We start from the raw sequence: 18,767 nt of genomic DNA, 5'->3' as shown, positions 1-18,767 counted from the left end.
CCAAGTAGTGTCAACATGAACTGTTTGTGGTTGAGAGTTCAGTATACCACAGTGTCACTGCTGCACTCTCACGCTGGTGGTGCATAAGCAGCAGTATAAATGATCCTTCGGACAGACCAACAGCAGTCTGCCTGAAAAGCCAAATAATATACAGTAAGTAAAAACTTTTTGTAGTTTTATTTTAAGGTTATTAATGTGGTTACTTCCTTGTTGGCTGGATCTGTGGGAATGCTCAAGAGGGTCTACCCGAACCAGGATTAAACCAGGTCTTAACCAGGTCTCATCAGAACAGAGAGAAAGAGAGGGAGAGAGAAATAGAAAGAGAAAGAGAAAGACTCAAAGTCCGCGGAGCAGGGTGTCCGACGATCTACACGGGTGGATTCCGACAGTGAGTCCTGGTCCTGGTTTAGTACTGGTTTAGACCTAGTTTAGTCTTAGTTTAGACCTGGTTTAGACCTGGTTTAGTCCTGGCTTAGTCCTGGTTTAGACCTGGTTTCGTCCTGGCTTAGTCCTGAGTCCTTGCAGAATTGATGTCTGACATCGTAAATTGCATTATATTTCTCCACTTCGAGGATTAACTTTTTGTCATCCATCAGTAACCTTTCCTTAGATGCAGTGCGCGTTGTTTACGTCATTCTCATGACTTTGTTTAACTTATTTTGAAAGGGTATCGGAAGTTTATTTTGACACCGCGTGTTTATTTCCTGTCTTTCCCCTCCTGAAAACCCATGCATCTATAAACTTTGGAGACGCTCCGTTGACGCTGCAAAATTAGAAGTCCAACCTCGTTTGAGAGGCTCTATTAAAAGGAAAGATACATTTTTATTTTTTTTTTAATGAGAATGCACGTTGTTATCTTACTCAAGAAACTATGGAGTAAGAAAGCTGTCAAAAATATTCGTGCGCATAAAATAGAAATCCGTGCGTATTTGGGAAATCCGTGCATATTTGGCTGTAGCTGCGCATAAAATAAATATTTGTAAACTCTCAAATGAGTCCAGTCGTACATAAAATATATTGTGTGTATTTTATCCATCAGAATACGAATTGAAATATTACGACGTCATGAATTACAATCAATATATGGTATGGTACAATTAAGTCTAGATTATATTTTTGGCAGATCTTTGAACTTCATCTGACTTAGAAGTCAACATTATGGTATCTGCTGTACTGCTTACAGACCATTGTCTGGTAAAACTCACAATTTCCCCTAAGAGCCCATGTCAAAGAAACAAAGGCTATTGGAAATTAAATTTGAATCTTTTACATCATGAACCCTTTTGCCAAGATATAAAAAGAACGAATGATAATATAAATAAAGATGACTCAGTAACAAATTATATAAACAAATAGGAATTCCTGAAATATAAAAATTCGTCAAATTTCTATTGCTTATAGCAAAACAATAAATAGAGCCAATAAGCAAAAAGAAATGGATATTGTCAAAGAACTCCATGAGTTATGCAATAAAACTTTACTAAGTGAGGAGGATAAACAAAGGCTAATTTTACTGCACTCTTCTTTGGACAAAATGTATATTTCTAAAGCCAAGGGAGTGTATATCAGATCAAGAACAAAATAGATAGAGAAGGGGGAGAAAAATTCAGCATACTTTTGTAGGCTAGAAAAAAGGAGACAGGAACGGAATTCAATAACACTGTAGTAATTGATGACCAAGAATGTAATGATCCTGCAAAAATCTCAAAAGAAATGTTTGAATTTTATAGCAGCCTATACTCCACCTCCTACTCCCATAATGACGCCAAGGCTCTTTTTGACTCTATTAAAGAACACATTCCCAAAATTTATGAATATTTAAAAAGAATATGTGATGCAAAATAAAAAATTGAGGAAACAGAAAAAGCTTTAAGATGTTTAGCTCGAGATAAATCCCCAGGTACAGATGGCTTAACAAGTAATTTCTACAGGCACTTCTCGAATGATCTAAAAAATGCAATATTCAATATGCTTAAAGAAATTTCAACAACTCTCACTTTACCAAATACAATGACTATTTATTATTACTTTACTTAACAACGATTATAAAATCTTAATCCATATATATGCAAATAAACTCAAAACTGGCATTAATGATATAATATCAGACACCCAGTCAGGTTTTATTATAGGGCGCTTGATACACAACAGAATAAGACTCATATATGACCTAAATGACTACAATCATTTAATAGAAGACGACGGGTTCATCTTTTTTTTTTTTTTTAGACTTTTTCAAAGCCTTTGATATGACTGAACACAAATGTATGTTTTGTACATTAGAGTATATTAGTTAGAGCAAACAAACAAGCCACAAAGGAGATCTGTGCTGAACTGTCTTGGTCTGCCTGTCTTGATCAGCGATTAGGTGCAAACACTTCTAATTTATTGGTGGCCATATTATTATTATATCATACTGTGTTGGTACAGACGCACGTAAAATACACGCATAATGATGTTCTAGAACAACATGCATATTTTTCGTGTGCTTTGCACATCAAGATGCGCGTTTTTTATGCATTGATTTACAGAATTGAAAAAGAACTAAATGAAAGTTTGTTTACAGAATGGCTAGTGGTTCATGGTACAAAGTACAACTATTTCACTGAGGCTTCCTTGTGTATTGGCCCTAAAATACTGTGGAGTGAATTTTCCCAAATGCAAATCTGCTTAAAAATGTTAAATGTTCACAAGGATGTCATGCAGCCAACACATTTGAGTAGTTTTTCAGATGGGCCAGACACCTAACAGATACATGACAAGTGGAGATATTTCTCTGGTAACTTTAACTTTTCACTTTAACCAAATATTTGAACACCACAGCAGGGCTTAGCTGAACCTAGACAATCCAGTCCCCCACTATAGTTAAGGAACACACAGGTTAATTAGCTGATGGGCAAAGCAAGAATTTATTTGTCCATCATGAAATTTGGATTTTAGTTTCAAACATTTTGTTGTAAAATTGGTTTGCAGGGTGAAATACAATATTCTCCTTCACTCCTTTACTGTGTTTTTCTACAGGATTCACGACTCAGCGCCTGATCCACACATCTTCTCATCTCTCCATCATGTCTGTGTCCAAACCGCAGGAGGCCTATGCCTCAGTCATGAGCAGCATCAGGGAGGTTAATTTTGAGGGCCCTTTTGTCGCTTGTCAGTTACTCTTAAGTGGAGACCAGTCTTTCCCATTAGTGATGAACAGTGAGGGGCATGTGCTGATGGCTGCCTCTCAGTACGGTTCAGGGCGTATCGTCGTGTTTAGTCATGAAAGCCAAATGTACACATCACCAGATGTAACTTTGAATGCCCTAAACTGGCTCAAAGGAGAATCTGGCAACATGTCTGTAGGAGTACAGAAGAATACAGATGGAAAAGTGATTGACAATCTTCGCAAAGGCTGATTTCAAAGTCATAGTAATGAATGACTTCAGCGGAGCTCAGGATGTTGGGGTGTATCTGACATGCGCCTATTATATTAAAGAAGATGCACAAAACATAGTTACATTCATGAAATCTGGAGGAGGGGTGCTCATTGGGGGACAGGCCTGGTGGTGGAAAAGCCAAAACCCCACAGGGAACACTCTGCTGCAGTTTGAGGGCAACACAGTGAGTGCAGCAGCCGGGATACACTTCAGTGACCTTTATGCAGTATCAGAGAGAGTCCCCATCTGCCCCCAGATACCAACGTCCTGGAAGTCTGTTGAGTGAGTCCTTGATTTACATTACAGTCAAAAAATGTTCCCTGACTGGACCAATGATGTCAGCCAGCTCAATGATTAATCAAAAACCAGCCTATTAAAATGTCACCAAATGCCTTAACAAAGTAGTTGTGCTGCTATGTTGCTGTATTATATATTTATACTATATTATAACCTGTGTATTGTTTTATTACAGCCTCCAATATGACTTTAAGGATGATCTGCAGTGCCTGCTTCAGGGGGTCTCTCAGTTTGAATGGGCTAAACATTTGGCCTCTGAGATCTTGGTCCACGGTCGCCTTTCTTTCCCCATCGGCTCCACTGAGGACGGGAGAGTGTTTGTGGCCGGAGGTTACTATGGCAAAGGCAGGGTGGTCGTGATTGCACATGAAGCTTTATTGCATGCAGAGGTATGTAATGTTTGATTGAGAAGCAGAATTTCCTCAAAACAATGGGTAAAATGACAAAGACTGATTATGGTAATATTCTTTAAAGATATTGTCAAATAATACTTGTACACTACAGGGCTTCAGTTGCTATTAAATCACGACCAAAATAATAGCTAATTGAAATGGGACTGTTTGACTTTTCCCATTGTGCAGTAGTACTAAGATTTAGTTAGACATTCCTCACATGACTGTACTGTCATGAAGGGGGTTTAAAGGGTCATTGATATAAAGAGTTGTCTTACATTTAGTTCAGCAAGTCTCACATGAGCGTGTAGCTTTAACTAGAAGCAGAGTTTGGGGCAGCACCTACTTTACTTTGGGACATTAAAATTGGAATTGGATTATTATTATTTTAAGTGTTTTTTTTTGTTTTGTTTTTTGTTTTGTTTTTTTTTGCACCAATTCACTGTTTTTTTTCTAAAAAAACCAAACCTTAGCTGTGATTTAATGTCAGCACCATGTTCTACCATGCAGACAAATTGAAGCAATGATGGAGGCACAGATTCAGTGAGTGAACTTTCATTAATTGTGCCATCAAAGCTGCATTTGTGGCTAATCGTTTGCTGCCTTAGAATTTTTGCAGCCTTAGTAAGTATGAAAGCATCTGTGTATGATGAGGTTTCAGAAAGAATGGGACCAATATCCTTCTTAAATGCCAAAATTATATCTCTCCCTGATTTATGTGTTTCTATATCAGGTAATTCTGACAATAACCTGACTTTGAGCCTCGTAGCATGAGTGCCATGGCCATTAATCCCAAATTGCTGAAGTCTTTGTTTATAGAGACTTAAAAGCTCAGCCAGCCTAAAAACTACAGGCTCTTGGCTCGTATTTCTGGTTTCAGTCATGTATGTCAAAAGCTCCGTAAAAACTAAGGGTTCAACATCATGTTTAGGTTCTTCTTGGTGTTTAATTGACAAGAGTTGAGCCTTCTCTCGGTTATATAGAGATGTTAAGCATGAGAAATAATAGTGCAATTCCTGTGCGATTACATCTCCCCCACTTAATACAGCAAGGAGTTTGCCATCATTCAAGTTACGAACACGTTCATTTAACCTATCATTTAAATGCTTGGTCATGGCCTGCCGTAGCTCTGCAATTGGCTCAATTTTGTCACACAAGAAACAATGCTGCTCATTTTTAGACTTTTGTCTGACCTGAGGTAAATCCTCACTGAGGTCCTTGCGTGTATCAGCAGCACGTTTCCTTGCACGTTCTAGTTTACTATTACTGAAGAGTAAGTGTCAACTTTGATGATATTTGGCATTGTTTTTTGTAAGTGTTGCCTGAATACCTGATCCATCATCTAATCTAGATATGTTAAATTTAATTGGCATTTGGTTCATGTCCTTGAAAAGAGATACAGTTGTGGCAATCATGTAATAACCACTACTCTCATTGCATTCATAGCGAGTGGGTGGAGCTTTAAGGTCCTCTTTTTCTATCTGTTTGTCCAATCAGTTTCAGATGACAAACTGAGAGGGTTGCTGCTCTCTGCCATCTTCAGCTTTTATGGTAAAGGCCGAGGGTTTATCCTTTTACCACCTTACCATATGCACATTACTGTATGGGATTCAACTAGGTTCTTTTCTACACCTAGCCCGATCGTTTATCCAGTACCATTCAAGTCCTGTGTGATCTGTACACCATCCGGGTAACTAAAGCTCTGTTACCCTTGGCTCAGCTATCCCGCGCTGGCACATCCTGTCTTTTCAGGTGCTGCTATCTAACTATACTGCAACTAATGTTAGTAATACTAAACAATTAGTTGAAATACTAATAGGGCTAACTAGATAGCATTTGGGACACTACACTTTGTTACAACTACAGAAGCTACTATGGTTAGTAACACTACATAGTCGACACTGAACCCCATTCTGAGTTCCACAGCAATGATGTCGCCAGTGTGCCCTGATTGTGCATTGACATCACTCTAATAAATATGTTGTAGAAAGTAAAGAGAATTGTTCTGTGTAACTGCATTAAAGAAAACATTATACATCAATTTCACACAAAGAAAATACCACATAAGATATTGCATATATCATAATTTCCCTATTAAAATGATACAATTATCAAACAATACATTTGTTTTCATGGTTATTTTTAATTTTATTATATTAACCACAATCCTTGTGAATTTTATGTGCATTATATGCACATCTGTAACAAAATTAAATGTCACATATGCAAGTATAAATCAAATTAAAGCTGTGACCACCGGGGACTCGCGACCGCCCTGGCGTCCCACTCTCTCTTCCCGACAGTCGCCCAGACTGACAGCTCATCCACCAGAAAATGTACATAGTGTACCTTTAACCCTTGTAAGGCCTTTGTTTTTTGTTACACAGGGAGTCCTGCTGGGTCTGGTGGACCCATTGCACTTTGTGGCTTTTACATCATCATATTTAAACCTTTTTTTGTTAAAATTCTCAGCAGATGCTTAATTCATCTCATTTGGAAGTAGTATTAACAACTTATTGTTAAATTTGCTCCCTTTACCTTTGTTAAATTACATTTATGAATAAAAAGGCCACTCGTTTTTGTAAAGATTAGGGTGATTAAAATAGAATACAATCAAGAAATGCATTCATGACTGGATAATAATCAAACCATGTACAAATGAAAAACGTTCTCACAACACTATAGAGAATTATTCATTTGAGTTTCATCAGAAATTTAACTTAAACAGGTGAGTTTACACAACATCTCTCTGAACAACACATTAGTTCCACTGAACACAGACATTTTCATGACAGACTATATCACACGAGGGGCAGAGTTTCACTGTGTCTATTGCAGATGTACTTTTTACACTTGGTGAAACACCAAGTGTAAAAAGTGCACGAAAACACAGAAAAACATGGAAAACACTGGCAAGGATAAAAATCTCAAAGTAGGCATCTAAATTAGTTTCATCAAAAACCTTCCTCCCTTCCTCACTCCTTCCTTCTATATTGGTGCAGTCCACGATCATGTTCTTGATCTGAGGTGGCATGAAAATGTCAAAAGAAGACCTGATGTCATCTACATGTGTGACTGCCGAGCGTGTAGGCCCTGGCGCCAGTATCATGTTGGCAGCCATGTGAAGGCCCTGTCTTGAAGTGGAACACCATTGAATTTTTCCATCTTTTCTCAGTCATACATTGTCCCCTCCTATGGCTCGCTGCTCACCAGCTCACCTCTCACAAGTTGGTCCTTGGACCAGCTGCTGGCAGACTGGTCCTATGGCTGAGGTCCGCTTGTGTTTTGCTGGCTGCTCATGGTTGCTCCGGCTCCTGGCTCTGTTGGCTGATCTTCACCCTCCTGTCCCCTTTCTCTTCAAACTCACTCTCTGACCCTGAATTTTCACAAATTGGATCTTCATTCTCAGAGACATCTTCCTCAGCTGCACCATCAAAACCCTCTGCCTCTTCTAGAATCAGTTCCAACTCAGTCTGAACTGAGAATTTCTTCACCATCATGATCAGTTGTGATTGGGATTGACAGAGATATTTATGGGGACCCCTTGATTCATTCATTTATTCATTCAGACAGAGGGTGAGATGTGGGTGCAGATACTGTTGGGTGCACACACAACACACACAACACACACAACACACACACAACACACACACAACACATACAAAACACACACACATCACATACAAAACACACACAACACACACCACATACAAAACACACACAACACATACAACACACACACACAACCAACACACAACACACACACACAACACACAACGCACACACACACACAGGCCCAAAGAGGAGAAAGGGGAAATGAGGAGCTATGCAGTGGACCCGAAGACCCTGTATGTAATATAAGTGTGTAGGGGTGGAAGCAAGGGGGGGGGCAATTAATTTTTTTTTGATTCATGTTCCTCACTCAAAATGAGCCAAGGCCAAATAATCTCAGGCTGAAAAATAATAATTCTTTGTATAATTTTTCTGAAGTTAAAAACTGAAAACGGGTCCCACAGACCAGAAGACCTTACAAGGGTTAAAATTGATTAATGTGAATGATTCTAGAGACAAACTACAGAAACTACGCCACAGGTCACATGACTTTTATGGTCAAGACCACTGTCAGACTAAGATTGTGCAAAAAAACACATCCTCCACCAGAAAAGTTACATAGTGTACCTTTAAAATTGGATAATGTGAACGATTCTAGAGGCAAAAGTGTAAAAACTAGGGTGTAGGTCTCATTGACTTTTATGATCAGGAGCACGTCAATGAATGTTCTGCAAAGTTTCACGAATGAACGTGAAATTAATTTTATTTTTAAATTTTGTGCATTCCTATAGGTGGCACTGTAAGCACTGATAATTGTGTTTGACATATCAATGGACTCAGTTTCATGCAGTGTATAACTGATAGAAATTTCAGCACGATCAGACTAAACATGTGCGTATAATAATTTTTACAACATTTTTGGGGGGATTCTTTGTGCCCCTGCTGGACAACTGTGAAAAATGCCCCATGTCCATAATAGACTTTTTTGCTTGTAATCATGTAGAATTTAATCCCCAAATTTGGTCCAAATCCAATATTGTTGATGTTTCATATCTATGGTAGGGGGCGCTATAGAGTTCACTTTTCATATGGTTGATAGTGTATTATATTCAGGCCAAAATCTCGCATTAGTGATTCAAATTTCAGCACAACTGGACTAAGCATGTCCCTGTAATAATTAAAAAATATTTTTGGGGGGATTCTTTGTGCCCCTGCTGGCCAACCGTGAAAAAATACATCATGTCCATAATAGACTTTTTTGCTTCTAATCATGTGTAGAATTTAATCCCCAAATTTGGTCCAAATCCGATATTGTTGACCTTTCACATCTATGCTAGGGGGCGCTATAGTGCTCACTTTTCATATGCTTTATATTGTATTATAATCAGACCAAAGTCACACATTAGTGATTCAAATTTCAGCACGATCAGACTAAAACTGTGTGTGTAATCATTTTTTAACTATTTTTTGGGGGAGTCTTTGTGTCCCTTCTGGCCAGTGGTGGAACATGCCTCATGTCCGTAATATTTTTTTTTTTGCTCGTAGTCATGCATAAAATTTGATCCCTCAATTTGGTATAAATCTGCTAACTTTGATGTTTCATGTCTATGGTAGGGGGCAGTGTTAACATTTCATATACTTAAAAGTGTATTATATTCAGGCCGAGATCACGCATTAGCGATTCAAATTTCAGCACGTTTGGACTAAAAATTTTTGGGGGGTGTCTTTGCGCCCCTGCTGGCAAACCGTGGAAAATGCACCATGTCCGTAATAGACTTTTTTGCTTGTAGGCATGCATAGAATTTAATCCCTGAATTTGATACTAATCTGATAATGTTGACGTTTCATGTCTATGCTAGGGGGTGCTATAGTGTTCACTTTTCATATCTTTAATAGTGTATTATATTCAGGCCGAGATCAGGCATTAGTGATTAATTAGTAATATTTTTTGAGGGAATCTTTGCACTCCTACTGGCCAACAGTGAAAAATACACCATGTCCATAATAGACTTTTTTGCTTGTCATCATGCATAGAATTTAATCCCCGAATTTGGTACAAATCCGATAATGTTGACGTTTCACGTCTATGCTAGGGGGCGCTATTGAGTTCACTTTTATTAGATTTCATATTTCATTACATTCAGGTCTGAATCACGCAATTGTGATTTGAATTTGAGCTCTCTAGGACAATGCCTGTGGCCGTGACAGGTCACTGAAAAAACAGGAAATGAAGGCGTTTTTCACCGGCGTGCTACGGGCGAACCATAAGGAGTATCTCAAAAAAAATTTAAAATGTAGGTGTGACATGTCAAATCTGAGCTCATTTGGACCAAACCCCGGGGACATGAATCTTTTTGTAGACACCCAAGTCAAAACGAATGTTTGATCCAATATGGCCTACTTCCTGTTCGTCAAAGGGTTGCACAATGATTGGCTATTTTGCTTGTCTCCTTGAGTTCTATCACTGTTCCGAATTTCGTGAACCTACGACAAAATATGCGTCTCAGCCTCCCATTCATTTTAAAATGTGCATTTTCAAGGGGGCGCTGTTGAGTGGGGGGGCTTTGGACATTGTTGCGATGTCCATTTTATCAAATCTTTCGCCGGACCGGTCAATCTTATACCCGGTTTGGGGACTTTTCGTCGACGTTTAAGCCCTCAAAATTGAGATCGTTTGCAAGGGAAAAAAATATAAATAAATAAGAAGAAATACACGTGAATTTCGTGTCGTGAAAATTGGCGGCCATATTGAATTTTTCAGGTGGCTAACCATGGATCTAGTGGCTAACGTGCTTTTCTGAAAAAGGAAGTCATAAGATACATCCCTGCCAAATTTGGTGCTTGTTAGATAAAATGCACAATTCTACTAAAATATTGACATAACCGGTCCCGCCAATTCCTTTAAAAACAAAACTTTAGCGCTGCCAAACCAGTGGGGAATTAGCTCATGGCATTAGGCTCCGAGTTAGGAAGTGGTTAGGACGTGGGAGACCAGAGTTCGAAATTCTCCTGCTCCTGACTATGTGTGTATTCGTTCTAGCTGAATTCAGTAGTTTTGCTTTTGAGTTCTGTTTTATGAATAATATGAGAAGTAAGCTCGATGTATCACTGATCACACTACAGGCGTAAGACGCTGTTTTTCTATTGTTCTTTAGTTGTGCTGTTGTACTTTGTTGATGTTCTCCTGTTTAGCTAATGTGGCAAAGGGCTGCATTATCGCGTAAAGAGGTTGGCGTTTGAGTTTTAAGGTTGTTTTTTTGTCTTTGCTCATGTTTTCCTCATGGAGTGGCGCACAAATTGCCCCTGTTTCAGTCCTGGTCCTTCATGTCTCAGCTCACTATAGGACAGTACTGTAGATCTCATGAGCCTATGCAGGTTGTTTGACCATTGCCAATGGCTCCGGTTTGACATTTAAGTTGTAGCTATTTTATATTTGTTATTTTTTATATCTCACGTCACGAGAAGTGGGTGGACGGCATACCCCCACAGACCACGCCCACTACACCACTGGTACTGATGCTGGATGAAAGTATATGCCGCACGTTTATCCCCAAATCCCCATGAGCTCCTCTTCCTGGCATGTTTGCTTGGAGCGTACCCTACTCCCGTGCTGGACAAGAGCAGTTTCACGCACAGCTCCAAAAGTCACTCGTGAATGTTGTAATACAAATATCCACACAAATCCCATCGCAACGAGAACGCTCAAAATGCAAAATGTGCCGCTCGTCGTGATGAGCAGCAGCGCCAGCCGTCAGTTCGGGAAACCCGACCGCTCTTCGCGTCAGAGCGCACCCCAGTCCCACTAAAACCAGAGAGGCAGTGTGGTGTTCTGTCTTCCAGCGGATCCACGATCTCAAGCTCTCTAGTTCCGCTCACCTGCCGCGCCTTTGCCTTGCGCAGCACCCGGTGCCTGGACCCGGAAAGAGTTACTGATGCAAAATGAAAACAAAACAAAAAAATATATACATTACAACACTTAGAAAATAGAGCCCAAATGACCTGCCTCTTTTTTTTTTCCACTTGCCTCTCAGGGCGTGAGCTATTCTAGACTGGGATTAAAAAAAAATTCTCTAAAGTTAGTTGTAAAGTTGTATTGAAATGAAAGTTGAGTGTAAATCAATTAACTGAGCCTGTTATCTGTGATAAGTGTGATTGATGTTGGTCACTACGTGGTCCAGGAGTCCAGGGATTTGGAGGTCTGGTGTCCTCAGTGTCAGATGTAACAGTAACAGTAACTCCAGGCTCAAGCAGCGTCAAGCTGAACCAAAGCTGTATCCTCTCTGTACAGATGAGGTCAAGACACGTTTTCTTTAATCAAAAAAGTTGTTGACTACAAATATGCAAATACTTAAATTTGGAAAAATATAAAAGTTTTACTTTTGGTCAGCTACAGTCATTTGTTTATTAAAAAACTGAATCCCACTTTCAACAAGCCTGTGTTTGAATGTTCAAATGAGCATCCATAAATGAATGTTAAGTCTGTGTCTTCCTGGAGCAGTCCTTCTCAGGGCTGTTAAGATGGCGATGCCTCTCTCAGTTTCAGAGGTCAATCTTTTTTTCTTTTTTTTTTTTTTTTTTTACAGCCCATGACTAGGTTCTGGGTTAACGTCCTGCACTGGTTGGATCAAGGTCGACAAGGGATTCTTGGAGTTGAAGCAAATGCCCTCAAAATGATGAAAAGATCCGGCTTAACCTGTAAGCAGACTGGGTTTAAGAGCGGCCTGAGTGTGTTTGTGCGCACTGCCTACGCCTCTGACCACATAAAGGAGATCCAGGAGTTTGTGGCTGAAGGAGGAGGTCTGCTGATTGGTGGACATGCCTGGTACTGGGCCCAGACACATCCAGGGCAAAACTGCCTCACTGAGTTTTCAGGTACATCAGTTTTTAGTTTGTTGTTTCTCTACAATTGTTTCAGTTAAATATATTTAAGTCTTTGCATTTGAGATCTGACATTTTTTAATTAGCATTTTATCAAAACCAGGGCATCTGGTAAACAAAGGTGGAGCTGTTTCAAGGTATAAGTCCTCTCTTATTGCAGGGCTAGTCTAGGTGCGGATCACCACAAATGACAGATCACACCAACACATATTTTTGATTTTTGAAATATATTTTAATATTCAATATTCAAATTCTAAATAAAGTCTGAGCCTCAGGTGCTCATCCTGAGGTGGAGCAGTGGGTCTACACCCAGCTCCTCCCAAATGTCTATTAACCTCCAGCCCGGTTTATACTCAGAGGGTCTTTATCCATCATGTCTACAAGAGGAAGTGCAGCTGTGATTTTATATTTGTGTAATGTGTTTTAGGAAACATTCTTTTAAACCAAATGGGCTTGACTCTGTTGTCTGGAACTATTGAAGAAGGTCTTTACAGCGCTCCAGATCCAAGTGTGTCTATCACAGAGACATACCACTTCCTCCACCTTCTGCACCGTTTCACTGCTTCTGTGTCTGGAGACAAAAAGCTGACTCAACACAAGAAGTATCTTCCAACACTGGGAGACAACTGTGCCAGTTTCCTTCATATGGAAACTTTCAACAGCTACTCGTACCAGCAGATAGTGAAAATCCTCACAGATATCCTCAAGAAGACTGGATTGCCTCAGGTACACAGAGTTAATGCAAATGAATACATGTGACATATTTGAAATGAGCATGTTATGCTGAATCAGCTTTTAACCTTGTTATAACGGTTCCCTCATCATTAAATTACTAAAAGATGTATTTTTTAATTAATTTGTGCATGTTTGAGTAATCCTGTACTGTCTCACTTTGGAGACTTTAGTGATCAGAAAATTCTTGTTTCACCTACCCCCTGTCTTGTATTTTACCGTGCTACTTATGTTATAGTTCCATACTGAGCGTAATGTTTTCTTTAAACCATTCATATATTTTATCATTCATAGGCATCTAGAAGTTGTCCTGCAAAGAGTGCCAAAGAACACTTCCTCCTAAATATTGCATGTGAAGTGTATAAAGTCTGCTCCAATCAGGAAGGAACTTCTCCGTTATCTAATCAAGGACAACCCAGTGCTGCCGACTGTTGGAGATCAACGAATCAGCATCAGTGTCAACACAGGAGGTCAGGACTTTTGAAAATATTCATCAAGAAATAGTTTGCTAATAGTTTTGTTAAAATGCTGCATTTTGGTAGGTGGTGCGGAGTGGCTCAGTACCGGCCTGTATCTTTCTCCTGGGATGAAGACTTATATATCCGTACCAACTGATATTGTGGCACAGGGAAGATGGCAGGTAGAGACTAAACAGCAGGGAGGAGTTCATGCAAAGAATTGTTTGTTTGTTTGTGTTGTTTGTTTGTGTTGTTGTTTGTTGTATTCTATAATATATGTTTTTTAGTTGTATTGCTTTATACTGATATTCCTAGGTGCAGATCAGTTGCCATACAGACTTCCTCAGACACCAGGACTTAAAGAGGGCCCCATGTGTCTTTGAGAGATTCCCAGTCACTTCTGAGAAGATGCTGGTGCACAACCTTTGGGGCGGGCTCATTTACCTGATAGCTCCTCCTAGAACTCAGGTGACAGGAGCAGAGGTCATAGTTCATAAAGCTGTGTCTGCTCCATATTATAAATCAGGTGAGTCTTTATGAGCTATCATCTTTTTTTGCCCCACAATGGGAACATTTCAGTGTTGCAACCCAAAGTTCAAGAACAATCAATATCAAGATAATTAAGTATTAACAGAGCACAATAGACAAAGTATAACGCATCACTCTGTTAATAGAGGAAAGCCACAAGTTACAAAACTATTATGTACAACAAGTGCATATGACTATGCTTTTCAACAGTGCAGCATATGGACAGAATAAATTAACAGCAGGTAAAGTGACTTCACAGAACTGTACCAGTGATGTGATGTGATGTGATATGCTGCTAAAAGATAAAGAAAAGACTTCCACCCACCAAACAAAATAACTCAAAAAAGTTTCTTCCCCAGGAGAAACCTCTCTAAGTGAGTGGTCTGTCCTCCGTAAGGCGCCCTCTCCCTGGGCAGAGCTGGAGTTTGAGAACATCGTCCTGACTGTGCCCTCTGAGGTGGTGCGGGGCCTGGAGCGTCCTGATGAGTTGGCTGCTGTCTGGGACAGGATCATGAGGGCTGTGGCGGACCTGGCTGCGATCCCAGAGAAGTTTACAAGGAAGGAGCGCATTGTCTGTGATGTGCAGATCTCTGCAGGTAAAATGTTCTATGAATTATCATTTTTGTACACCATGCAAACTGTGCACAGGAGCTTTGGTTCATGACCAGACAGACAAGAATACAAGCTGTTAAAGGTCCTATCTTACACAAAAAAATCTATGTGTTTCTGTCCCTATTGAAATAAACAAGAAATAAACCCCTGTCATTTGCCATAATATTCAGTGTCCCCATTTTCAGGCTGGTTGCATTCAGGCTACCCCATAATGGCACACAATGACGAAGCTGAAACCTTTGTGATGGCAAAAGAACACCTGTGATTTGTGGGGTCCAGTACATGAACTGGGACACAATCAGCAGAGAGGATGCTGGGAGTTTCGCCCTCACACCACTGAGGCCACATGCAACCTGTGGTCTGTGTATGTGCACGAGACTGTACTGAAGATCCCCAGAGAGAAGGTAAGGTTACGCAATACACTTTAATGTCTGAAATGAATGAAGATGAAGGTCTGTTTTGTCCTACACAGGCTCACGAGATGTTGAGTTCAGCAAATCGAAAAAATCATATTAAGACTTACATCAAAAACGGCAGAAATCTGAACGACTGGCATGTGTGGGTGGCACTGATAACATACTTACAGGTAAAATGTTTATCCTGTAAAGTTAGTCTTTCAAGGGTACATTGGTAATTCTGGACTTCCTTTTACAGATTAAATTTATAGATTTGCATTTTTTTAATTTAATCTTGCAATGATTCTAGTCAACTTTGTGTTTTGAAGTGGCTATCCTTGATTTTGTTTGATATAATGTATTTTTGCCCCAAATAAGACGGCTGTGTGCTGTCTAAATATAAAGTGATTTTAATTGGCCACAAACCAGTAGGTAAGGCTGGTGCACTGTTAGCATGCTAGTTGCTATCAACATTGGTGTGACAGCAAAACTCCAATCAGGCCTCTAAAAGTTTTAAGACGATATTTTCTGATTTGTGTTCTAATGTTATTTCCTCATCACAAACAGACCTGGAGTGGTGTTTTGTTTCATTCACACATTTAACACACAAACCTGCATATTTAGACTCAAACAGAAAATACTTTATTTCACCTTGTGCTGTCATGTGGTTATACATGAAATGCTCCACTGTGTTTTGAAAATCCATCTTCACTAGAACTGCCCAAGACTAATGCCTTGAAAAGAACTGTTATGTATAGAGCGATAGTGCTTTGGAAGACGCTCCCCCAAACCTTAACTTTTCATAAGCATGAACCAAGTTTTAAGAAAATGTTAAAGAAATATATTGGAAATTGTACATAATTATATTTAGTCACTAGCTATGTATTGTAATTTATTGGATATATTATAATTGTAGTATTGTAGTGTAGTGTAGTGCAGTGTACTATGGAACAGGACTGTATGAACTTATGTGTGAACTTTTTTGTTATTATAATGGAACATTTTATTGTAAATTATGCCAACTTGGACCCAAGGAAGAATAGTCTTTACCCCAGTAAAGACTAATAGGGATCCAATAAATAAATAAATCATTTAGATCATTTCAGAACTGGAAGTGCCAGTCTCTTCTGGATTAAAGGTAAAAGGAGCTGTTAACTTGAAAACTACCACTACACTGACATTACAAGGTGGAACAAAGCATTTTGAAATGTAGACAGGTTTACAAAACAAAAAACATGTGAATGAAACAAAACACAACTCCAGGTATGTTTTTGATGAAGTAAGAACATTCTAACATGGCTAAAACTTCACATGACTCAATTTTGAATAGGACCTTTAAGATGATAAAATCAGGTACAATTGTCTTATGTTTTGCAGCTCCAGGAGAAGTTTGGCTGGGCTCCCTTTAAAAGTGTGTTTAGAGCCTATCACACAATCAACAATGTCCCCAGTGACAACAAAGGCAAGATGAACCTGTACTGTGTGACCTTCTCTGAGACCGTGGGGATGAATCTGAGTGGGTTTTTCAAGGCCTGGGGTTGGCCAATAGAGGGCGCCACTGAGACAAAACTCTCCAACCTGCCAGCCTGGACCGACCACCCCATGGCCGAATATAAACTAAAATGCATGCTTCAGTTCCCTCGTGAGTTTAACAGACCAAGTGTTTGTAGTTTAAATGGAAGTAAAGTAACAATTTGCAGAGTAACTGAAATAAATGCAATATCACTGTTTATGTTTTTTCTCATAGTTAACCAGGTTGCTGTCAGTGTGGGATCTAATTTGCCTTAATTATCCACATATATATTTCAAATGTATTTAGAATGAATCAAGAATGTAATAAAAGAGAGTGCAATTAAACATAAACGCAGTGTCCTTGCTTCATTGAAATATCACATTCTCCAAAGCTCAAAATACTCTGTATGACCTTGTGATGTCATGAAGCAGTAGTTTTCAAGTAAACCAATACATTTAAGTTCAGTAGAGTTTGGTAATTCCAGGGACCTGCATGAAGTTGGCCTTGCATCAACCGCAATTGTTTGTGCTGTTTTGTGCTGCAAAATGTTTTGTTTGTGCTGTTTTAGTTTTGGGGATATTAATGATTCTTTTGTAGGGTATATTAGGGTCAGCCAGCCACCAGGAAGCTTAAAAATGCTTCAAAACTGCCCAAAATTGTGTCAATCATTTGTGCTTTGTTTGTACTGTAAAAAGTTTCATTTGTGCGATATGATTCTTAAAATATTAGCAGTTTTATTTTTGGCCAGTGACGTCATCCAGCTCCTCAAAATGTCAAATAGCCTCAAAACAGGCAGAACATTATACAAAAGGTTTAAGCAGAAATTACATCATGTAATTTCCGCAAAAAAGATAATACATTTTAGAAATATATTAGCACAACTGAAAATTGCCACAGCAAAAAACAGCACAAACTAAGCACAAACAATTGACACCATTTAGAGCCTAGAAAGCCCTCTCTGTTAGCGGATATCCAAAATGGGCCTTCAACAAAACCAAGAGAACTGAAAAACAGAACAACAGAGAATCAGAACCCTGAAGAAAAGGGGTAACTATTCCTTACATGGCTGGTGTTTCTGAAAAACTACAGAGGATCTTCAGACAACATGAGATCCTGGTCTATTTCAAACCTACAAACACTCTAAAACAGAGCCTGGTCCACCCAAAGGACAAAACACCAAGCCACAAACAAAGCAATCGGGTCTACTCCATTCAGTGCAGTGAAGACTGCAGTGAACGCTACATTGGAGAAACTAAACAGCTACTTCACAAGAAGATGTACCAACACAGACGAGAGAGCAGCAGTGGACCTCAGTCTGCTGTACATCTCCACTTAAAAGCCACGGGCCACTCATTTGAGGACAGTGAGGTACAGATTTTAGCCAGAGAAAAGAATTGGTTTGAGAGGGGAGTGAAAGAAGCAATTTTTGTTAAGAAAGAGAATCCTTCTTTAAAAAGAAATGGAGGACTCAGACACCATCTATCTCCTCTTTACAACTCCATCCTCAAACGTAAATCAAAAGAGAACAACAGGTGTAGCCAGATCAGATCCAGAGGTGTGGAAGCTCCATTATGGCCAGGAATTATTATGTTAATGAGACCCCACACCCTGTACAGGTCAATAGGCCGAACTGACAAACAGAAACTGTAAACAAGTAGGTGTGTTAGTTTCAGTTAGTTAGCTCCTCCCTGCAGATATAAGGAAGTGTCCACCAGCGTCTGACCAAAACTGAAGAAGGAGCCTGGATGAGCTGCTAAACGTCTTCAACCAAACTAACTTTGGCCTGTTAATAGTTATTTATTTTAATATTGATTGTTCTCTCACTTTGGATTGCAACACTGAAATGTTCCCGTTGTGGGGCAAAAAAAGATGATAGTTCATAAAGACTCACCTGATTTATAATATGGAGCAGACACAGCTTTATGAACTATGACCTCTGCTCCTGTCACCTGAGTTCTAGGAGGAGCTATCAGGTAAATGAGCCCGCC

General features: G+C 39.4%; 1 pseudogene; it reads left to right on the top strand.

Moving 5' to 3' along the window:
• The first annotated feature begins 815 nt into the window (after window positions 1–815).
• Window positions 816–17,116, top strand: LOC110175550 (TRPM8 channel-associated factor homolog; annotated as a pseudogene).
• Window positions 17,117–18,767: the final 1,651 nt, after the last annotated feature.

The sequence above is a fragment of the Boleophthalmus pectinirostris genome, unplaced genomic scaffold (assembly GCF_026225935.1).
Source record: "Boleophthalmus pectinirostris isolate CB_2022bp ecotype Guang Dong unplaced genomic scaffold, ASM2622593v1 HiC_scaffold_9, whole genome shotgun sequence".
In the NCBI taxonomy this organism is placed as follows: Eukaryota; Metazoa; Chordata; class Actinopteri; order Gobiiformes; family Gobiidae; genus Boleophthalmus; species Boleophthalmus pectinirostris.
Note: the sequence above shows the minus strand (reverse complement) of the source record. Positions and strands in the feature narration are given on the sequence as shown.